Raw genomic sequence first — 9,661 nt, 5'->3', positions numbered from 1 at the left:
GATTATATAACTGGTGTACAAATGAAATATAACACTTGCAAATATACTGTTCTTTTGAATACATTTTGGCTACGGTCAAATCATAGCATTCTGTAAGCTGGTAGCTGGTTTAAAGTGGTCAATATCTGGTAAAGCATCTTGGTCCACAACAAGATGGTGGTCCTACTAGTTTAAGAAGAAAATGCTAATTTATAGAAGCTGGTAGCTGGTCAGCCAGCTAATAACTATTGTAGACAAGTTAAGTACCAGCTCAGACCAACTATAAGCCACTCTATTTACAAAAGTTTACCAAAGCTGAAAGGATTCTATACAACAGTGAACAATGCAGGCTAATTAACCATCATTTCGCGCCAATTCTGAAAATAGGTAGCGATCTGACGACAAATTTGTGAAATCGGTAGAGAAGGATAATGTGGTGGTGACACTTTAAGATTATCGCTAATACTTGTAATGTTGAATTTAATTTTAAATAAACACTTACCTGCGATGTCATGTAGCCTTTCATGTAACCTCTTAACATCTATTTCTGTGTACCTCAGGCCAACGGACAGCGTGCTCTGAGACGGCGGTAAAAAAGAGTGTCAATGTAGTTCATTACATCACCACAAGATGTCACTAGACCAACTGTTCTCCAGCCACAATCTCTTCAAGATGTCCCTTGTGATTTGGGGTGTACTGTATATCCAAATTATCATCATTGGTATTTGTGTATAGTGAGTTTAATTTACAGTAGGGCTGGTTAAAATAACTATTATTGTATAAATAATTAAGTATAAATTAATCTGATTTTGAACTGAGGCAAATCTTACAGACTGGGTAATTTCTGTTATGCAGCATATTTTTATATGTCTTAATATTTTGAAAGAAATATTACTAACGATTAAATTATATGAATGTTATTTTTATTAGAATATCAAATTAGAAATGAGCAAGGAGTTAAATTTTAAATCATTTCACTACATTGGTTTTCAGCATATCCCTGGGTGCTATGAACTACTTTCTTTACTTCTAGTACAACATCAAAACTGGTAGTTTATTAAAGAAATTTTATTTTTTCTCCCTTTTACCTAAAAAAATCAAGGCATTACTGTTAAACTGGTAATCAGTTCAGATGTTTTTCTTTTTTCTTTTGTCAACATTCTTTCCTAATATGAATGGCATGTGGGTCTGACAACAATTGTGTCAGACTTTATAAGGTGTTTGTGTTTAAAATATGTGAATACATTTTCCCTCCTCTCAGGTAAAGTGCTTATTTGAAACTATGGGTATAGTGTCCTCCTCCTCCTAATGTCCCAGACACAACAGAAACAGGACGAAAACAGAGAATTGAGGGGTGATAAATTATTAAGCAGAACAGAGCAGGCAAAGGGTTACATTGTTTTTCTCACTCAGGGGTGTTTTTTTATGTCCGAACAGATTGAGTTGGAAACAGGATCACTGGGATCAAAGAAAACCCTGAAGCAGCCTGTTACATTTTTTAAACATATCAGCGGGCACTTTGTATTCTCTCTCTCTCTTTTTTCCTTGCAGTGTGTGAGTCAGTGAGAGAGAGATTTCACGCTATGACAGGACTATATAAAACCCCTGCAGATTTCCCAACAATGAACTCCAGGAGGGCCATCTCGAAGAGATAAATATGTCTTAATCAGTTTCATTGACAGCCTATTATTACTGACAGTCAAATGACATTAAAATCACACTTGAATTGGTTGAAATAGATCATTACTCAAGTACACTTGCCACCACATTGGTTATTTAAATAAAGAAAAAGCTCATAGTATCACTCTAGTCTCTTTTCGAGTATAGATTAGTCGGTGACTATTCCATATGTTAATAATTTGGTGTCGCTCAAGTCAACTCCATCCCCCCCTTCATATGTTGATTAGGGACCTTGACCTTTAACCCCTGAACCTCACATCCCATATTGCAAGTGCCCCCCAACCCCGTCCCACACACACAACGCTTTCAGCCCCAAAGCCTTGCCTCTGGACATCTCTCAGTCCCTGGAGACTAAGAAGCGAGGTACCTTTAAACCACTGCGGCAAAAATCCCCACCAAAACTCTGCAGTCATTAATATGCAAAAATGCAAATGAGTGGGTAATTAAGAGCTGGAGCTCTCTGGAGGCTCTTTGATTGCTAATGAATTCTAATCTGCAAAGAAGGGGGGAGGGGAACGAGAAGAAAAGGATTAAAGAATCAGACAAAAAAAAGAGGAAAATATTAAAAAGTCGCTCCTATATGCAATCATATAATCCTTTACGGAAACTATAAAGATCTAATTTCCTATCCAGAATCACACAACAAAACTAAAGTGTACAGGACATCCGATGATTACAACCAAACGTTCGCTAGAAATGCTAAAAACTGGCCCAGAGTGGAATTATACGAGCCAATCCAGAACCCTGACATTCCAAAGGCGCTTTGGAAGACGTTCTAAACAATAAACAGGATACTGTAGGGCTATGCTGTACGTCCTCGAAAAAGACATCTTGTTTTACGGTATATCGTGGCGAAGGTGAGTTCCTGATAAAGACGGCGACAGAGAGAATGTCAGAGAGGTCAGGTAGCATGACTGTCTGCATGGCAGCACCAGCTGTGTTGTGGAGAGGAGATGTTATTTCATCACTTTTGCAAGCGAAAACACCCCCCACTCACACTCCCTCACTGTGTCTCGCTCACACAGGCACACACAAACATGCTGTTATTGTTACTGAAGTAGTCCCACGGCACCCCTCCACCCTCCTCATCCATCTCTCCTTTCTTTTGCTCTTTGCTTCACATTCTGCACCTCCTTGTTAGTTAACTTCATCAAAATGTGATTAAAAAAAACATTGCCTAAAGGAATGATGACTATTCTTTTACTATTTACTTATCCTCATATCATTCCAAACCTGGATGATGTGTAGTGGAACACAAAAGGAAAGATTTAGAATGTTGAAGAAACCATTCTTTTGAATGAATCGGTTGGTTCGGTTAACAAAACCAGTCTGAAGGATCCGTCCATGAATCAGATTCGTTTTCGCGTTCAACCAACTGACTCGATCCGTTCACTGCGGTTAAAGGGGTCATTTGATGCAATTTACTTTGTTCCTTTCTCTTTGGAGTGTTACAAGCTCTTGGTGCATAAATAAGATCTGTGAAGTTGCAAAGACTAAAGTCTGAAACCCAAAGAGATTGTCTTTATAAAAGTTAAGAATTGTCCACGTCCTCCTAAAATGCCTAATTTAAACACACCCCCACATCTACATCACTGTGTGGGAAGATTTGCATAAGCCGTCCAAATGTTCATGCAAAGAAAGAAGGCGTAACTTTTATTCTTGTTGTATTTTTGTTGCCGCCATGTTGTGGAGGAGACGCTGTGTTTCGTTATCATAGCAAAATTTGGCAGAGCTTGTAAAAGCAAATTATAAGTCATTATAATTAGTAATTATGTCCCCAAAGAATGCAACAAATGCCTTCTTTGTGATGGGTTTTATTGTTTTTGTCTCATCGCGGTGGGAGATGGCTTCGCAGTATGGTGATGGGTGTAACATTTCTTTCACACGCTTTAGGTATTCGTCCAATCACAATGCACTGGATAGCCAATCAGCGTACACTTCGCTTTTCAGAACGATGAGCTTAGTAAAAATCAACACATTTCAGAAAGGCAGGGCATAGAGGAGGAACAATAATGTACATTATGTGGAAAATAGTTTAGTTTTTTTCCCTTAAACTGCATAAACACATTTCATTACTCCAAATACAAAAAATAATGTTGTTTTTAGAAACGTCATATGACGATAAAATTTCAGTATGATTCTTTCACAAATCTATCGTATGAGTCGGATAGCTGTGGAATATATTGCACAGTTCTTGTGAACTACTTTTATGGTGCCCAGTGGAAGATTAAAAACTCCAGTCATTGTAATTTTATTTCACTTAAGTTGTGTTCAGAATTAGTTATTTTGTGTAAGAAGAAGAAGAAGATATTCATTACGGATTTATAACGACATGAATGTGAGTAAATGAAATGCAAATTAGCTTATGCTATACTCTCTATATGCAATACATATTTTCCATTTTTTACTGGGATAATGTTTCTTTTGTACTGTCCCTATACAAATAAACTTATAAATAAAATAAATAAATATTAGTTATAATTTTTGGCTGAACTATCCCTTTAACGCAGGCCTAAGTGCCCCCTCACAGAAACATATATGCATACTATTCTATTATTTACAACATATTTAAGTTTCAAAAGATAATTGACTAAATGTGGATGTGTATACAAACAGACTTACTTTGGATTGCGCAAGGGTTAATGAACTTATACTGCATCTCGCTCCATGTCACGTTAAGTTAGCGCTTGAGCGACCGCGCGTCTGTGTGGCGGGAAGCTGGAGGGCTTGGGGTTTGTAAACAGGAAGTCTACGTTACACTCACTGTACCTGATGCGTGGGTGAAAGAACAGGGGCAGCCCGAGCAAAATGTGCAACGCTGGGATCCAAAAATGGCAGGTGTGTCAGAGATAGGGGAACACATGATATAATCTTACGAGACCCTTGAGAGATTAAGTGTGAAATGGTTGGGAAAACGAAAAAATACCGAGGGCAACCACATTGCCTATTTTTTTTTTTTCAGTTCTCAAACCTGTCAAGAACATAACTGGATATTATTTCACATGAATAAAAAAAAAATATATATACAAATAAAAAAAATTATAAACTGATATTTTAGATTTTGTAATATTATTCTGATTATTATTTTGTCTTAAATTAACCCACACTTTTATCAGCATAAGGCACACTTACTATATTACAATAATTATCTAATTATTAATTATCTAATGTAATTATTATTGACAATTATAGACATTACAGACAAACTCGGTTATAAAACTTACACATTACATTAGTGACAATATGGGACTGTTCATAATTGTCACAAAAATAATTAAATAATAATCAAACATAAGATAAATTATTTATTAGGATTTGTTTTGTTTTTTTAATGTAGCCTGCAAGAAATGCTGATATTAAACTGTTTTGGAAACCATTTGTGAAAAAATGTGCTTTATTGTTACAAAAATGTTGGCATGATAATAATTAATAATCAAAAAATTGTCTAAATCATAATTATATACAATTGATATATTTTCGTCTTTTGATTTTGGGATAAAATGTAACCTTTTCTGACATTTAAGAAACAACTTGTGAGAAACAGACTTAACGGTCATAAAAAATAATGTAAAAAATATATATATATATTTTTATATATATATATTTATATATATATATATATATATATATATATATATATATATATATATATATATATATATATATATATATATATAGACATTGTCTTTCTTTTTTTTAATGCAGGTTTTTTTTAGTTTTTGTAATTTCTGACATGGTCAGGTGTTTTCGCTTGTCTTGTCTACCCAAGGCATTTGGTAAGCATTGGTATCACTACTAATCTACATGCTGGGTTGATGGTCCCTTTTCCAGGGTGCTGTAAAGGTGGTCAGTTTACCATGTGCAGGGCAAGCCAAACAGATAGATACTTCATGTCTCATACTGCATCTCTCCTCCCCTCCGACTCAGATAGTCCCAGAACATGGGCAAAGAGCCAAAGACATCAATCTGTGAAGTAGAGTTTCAGAAAAAAAAATTTCCATGTGGCTACACATGATTTTTAGAGACCGCATATTCACTGCTGTATTTCAAAGACTTCAAATAAATCTAGATTCTTGTTCGAGAATGAAAGGCTTCAGCTGGTGATTGTCACTGTTTGAATTGATGGGGGTTGGTGAGGCTTTGGGGTTGTGGAGCTTGGCCTAGTTTCATGTCTGATCACTACCGTATGCACCAAAGATCTCGCCCTCCACTGCAGGTAGTCAACGAGTGCAGCACAGCGCACCCCAAACATCTGTGTGATACAGCAGCCATGGAGGAGTATCTTTGAAGAGCTCAGATGGCTTTTAGTGATGTGGAAAGAGAGAAGTAAATCAGAGATTAGAGGGTTCGGCGAGGAGGATGAATGCATGAAAAGGTTAGGGGTTCATACTGTGCAGTGCTGTAGAGCAAACAGATAAAAGGTGGGTTCTATGCTCAGATGACCTGGAAATGGAAAACTGTGAAGATGCACACGGCGAGAAGCTTCAACCGACAGCAGGTGCTCTGTTCCGTAGAATGGTTTGGTTTCCCACTGATTGCATTTTGAGATATTTTTGTTCAGTATTTTTAAACATAACCGAAACATACATTCTGCCATTCTCGTTACCATAATTAATCCAGCTATAGTTTTACTTCTGAGCTTTGTCATTATTCTTATGATTGTTATTAGATTCTCATTACTGTACTACATTAACTTAAAATAATTAATGTATTAATTAACATTAGTATAGAAAATGAACAGCAAAAAATATACAATTTAAAAATACTATTGAAATAATAAAATTTTATGGTAATGGTAATGAACAACAAATCAAACAAGCAACAACTATACAAAGAAATATATTTTTTATTTATTATTATAATTTTTTTTTATAATGCTAATGAGAATTGTGTAAGAATTTGATGTTGCACTGCGAATAATCTTATTTCTGATATATTTGTTTTCATTTTTTTTATTATTTACATATATTTTGACTATTAGACATAATTTCTTGTCTCTTTCTTTTGATTTTAAGGTGAAATTTGTTAACCCGGCCCACATTTGTATAAAAATTTTACATGAATAAATAAATAAAATAAATACTTTTGCACAAGTTTACTTATTTTATGATTATTAAGATTTTGTAACATCGAGACATGATTCTTTTTTTATTAAACCCTCACCATCTTTTTTATTTTTAATTTTTTTCTATTAAGCCTTCACATTCATTAGATTCAAGCAACACTTATTACATAAAATAATAGAAATTATTATTGACAATAACGGGGAAAAACGAATTCTCAAAAACTCAACTTTCATTTTGGGGTCATTTGGAGTATGGGAAAGAAAATTGTGCCTAAACTACAAAATATAATGTCTCAAAAATAATAATAAAAAAAAGAAAATCATTTTATAAAATGTATAAGATATTTTTTCTTTTGATTTAAATGCTTATTTCTATGCTAATTACAGTTTTGAATATGTAAATTGCGTCTTGACAATGGAAAACCATCTAAACGCCCCCAAACAAGCGTTTTTTGAACCATTGGAAAAGTGGTTCATCAGAGCATACGGAAAACACATGAAAATAATACTTACGCTCTATTAAACCAAATAAATACACGCTGTCATGAATAATTTCCATATACCAATTTAATGATAATTGCATGGTAATTTCATTGTATGCTTTAAAGTGAGTAGTGTAATATTATGCCAAGGAAATGTTACAATTGCAAAACAATAGTCTTTATTCAGACTTTCTACATAGATAAATATTTGATACGCTCACACAATTGTATGAATGATTAGCAGAAACGTGTGAAACATATGCTAATTTTACTTCTACATCTGGCGTTAATTACAGACAGAGGGCGGAGGATGGCTGGAAGGAGGATTCAGCAGAGTCTCTTAGATAATGAATCCTACCAAGCATGGATACAAGATATTATACTAAACCATCATGGATTTTTTGTGTAAATCTGTCACATTTCACAGCCACTTTCTGAATTGCCCTCGCCATTTTCCTGTTTGCTATGTTACGACTGCTTCGATGACAATTCCAGTGTCCATCAAAGTGATATCTCAATCAAGAAATTTACATATCTTTTTGTCTTAGATTGCCTGGACGTCTTTCCGAGCAACAATGCGTCTTTCCTTCAAGATTTTTTTCCTTTTGTCTGTTTTAACCCTCCTTTCTGCATGCATGCTCTCCATGTCAGGCCCAGTTGTTACAAACTACTAGGCGATCTTACAAACTCGCTAATTTCGCTTTTGAAATCCCACTGTTCACTGCGAACCACAATCTGACTTATAGGGTGGGGTCATTTGACTTTGCTTGGAAAATTGGTTAAACTATATGACATATAGCCTATATATGTAATGCATGAACAAATTACTCTGCGCAAGTAAAGGTATGTGTAACCCAGCTGTATTCCTTTGGCTTATAGCTCCATTGTCCATCATATAGGACCCTTGGGGCTAATTATTACAATTTACTATGCCTTTTGTTATTCAAGAGAGATCCATGATATTATTTCCTCATTTTGCTTACTCTCTGCAGTGGAGGTCTTAAATAGTTCAGTTTTCTGCTTTGATTTTGCTAATTTGTCCACTTTTTCACTCAATAAAATGTGTGGTTACTTCAGAAAAAAATTCCATTTAATTATTGTTGTTATCATTATTAATGAGCTTTTTTAAACCACACCCTTCTCAGCTGTTAAGTCTCCAAAAATTAACTAAATAATTGGTTTTATGTATTCAGAATTGGAATTTAAGCGCCTTCGTGACATTTTCCGTGACTCCTCTCCTTGCTTCGGTTGACCTCATTTCCTCCTTTTATTTTCTTTCTGTTTGTTCCCTTCTGTAGGATTGGTGTGTACAGTTGAGTGGAGCTTTGACTTGTACCTCTTTATCTGTTGTTTCCTGCCATCATCCCTCTCTCTTCTTCTGGCCATGCTGTAAGGCCTCTCCTCCCATCCCCCCACTACACGCTCTGTTATGATCCCTGTATTCTGTGATCCCATGCTCCTCTCCCCCCTCACTAGACCAGCTCTATGAATCAGCCACAGGGAGAGACGGAAACGATTCTGTGGTTGTGGTGAGATTTATGACTGAAACTACATGCTCAGTAGGGCAAAATATTTGGTGTGATTAGCAATGTAGACTTCACTTTTGCTTTGGTTCCACACACTAGCCAAGTACTTTAAACACATGCATTTTAAAAATAAGTGCTTTCTTGTTAAATTACATTTTGCATGTGATGGTTTTAGTGTAATGGTTAAAGATTTATGCAAATTTGCCAAGTTAGTTGGTAGTGACATTTTTTACATATAGGCTATTCTTATGATAGCCACTGAATAATACTGCTCAAGAATTGTAAATATAACATAATAAAAGTTGTGTTATTTATGTATTTTATTTGGACAAAAATGTAATTAATTACTTTTAAGTGTCACATCAGGCATATATATATATATATATATATATATATATATATATATATATATATATATATATGTGTGTGTGTGTGTGTGTGTGTGTGTGTGTGAGAGTGTGTGTGTGTGTGTGTGTGTGTGTGTACATACATAATTCTCTTATTAGAACAATAAAGGCAGATTTTACTACTTATCTTAGCAAAGTCTTACCTTGAGAACAAATATAACAAATGTATTAAAGTCTGTTTGAATGTATTAAAATAAATAAAAAAATTAAAATTCCTAACCTTTCTGCGTCCAACTATGAATACTCTTACGAGCGTTTTTAACCAAAGTAGCGACACAACGAGCGGGCGTCGACATTAACCAGACTAACAAAATGTTGTCACGCAGGCTGCGCTCTAGCCCCTTCACTCAGCCTCACTGAACACACAATGTCGTCATGAAAGGGGCGGTTCTGGAGGGAATATACTTGAGGCCATTGGACATTCCATCTGCCTGTCACTTTCTGTCGCCTTTCTATTGGCTACTAGCATGCGGGTTTATCTCGCAATCTCTTGCTGCTCTTGTATAAATGCCGCTTACTTTT

This window comes from Carassius gibelio, chromosome A22 (assembly GCF_023724105.1).
Source record: "Carassius gibelio isolate Cgi1373 ecotype wild population from Czech Republic chromosome A22, carGib1.2-hapl.c, whole genome shotgun sequence".
Classification (NCBI taxonomy): Eukaryota; Metazoa; Chordata; class Actinopteri; order Cypriniformes; family Cyprinidae; genus Carassius; species Carassius gibelio.
Note: the sequence above shows the minus strand (reverse complement) of the source record.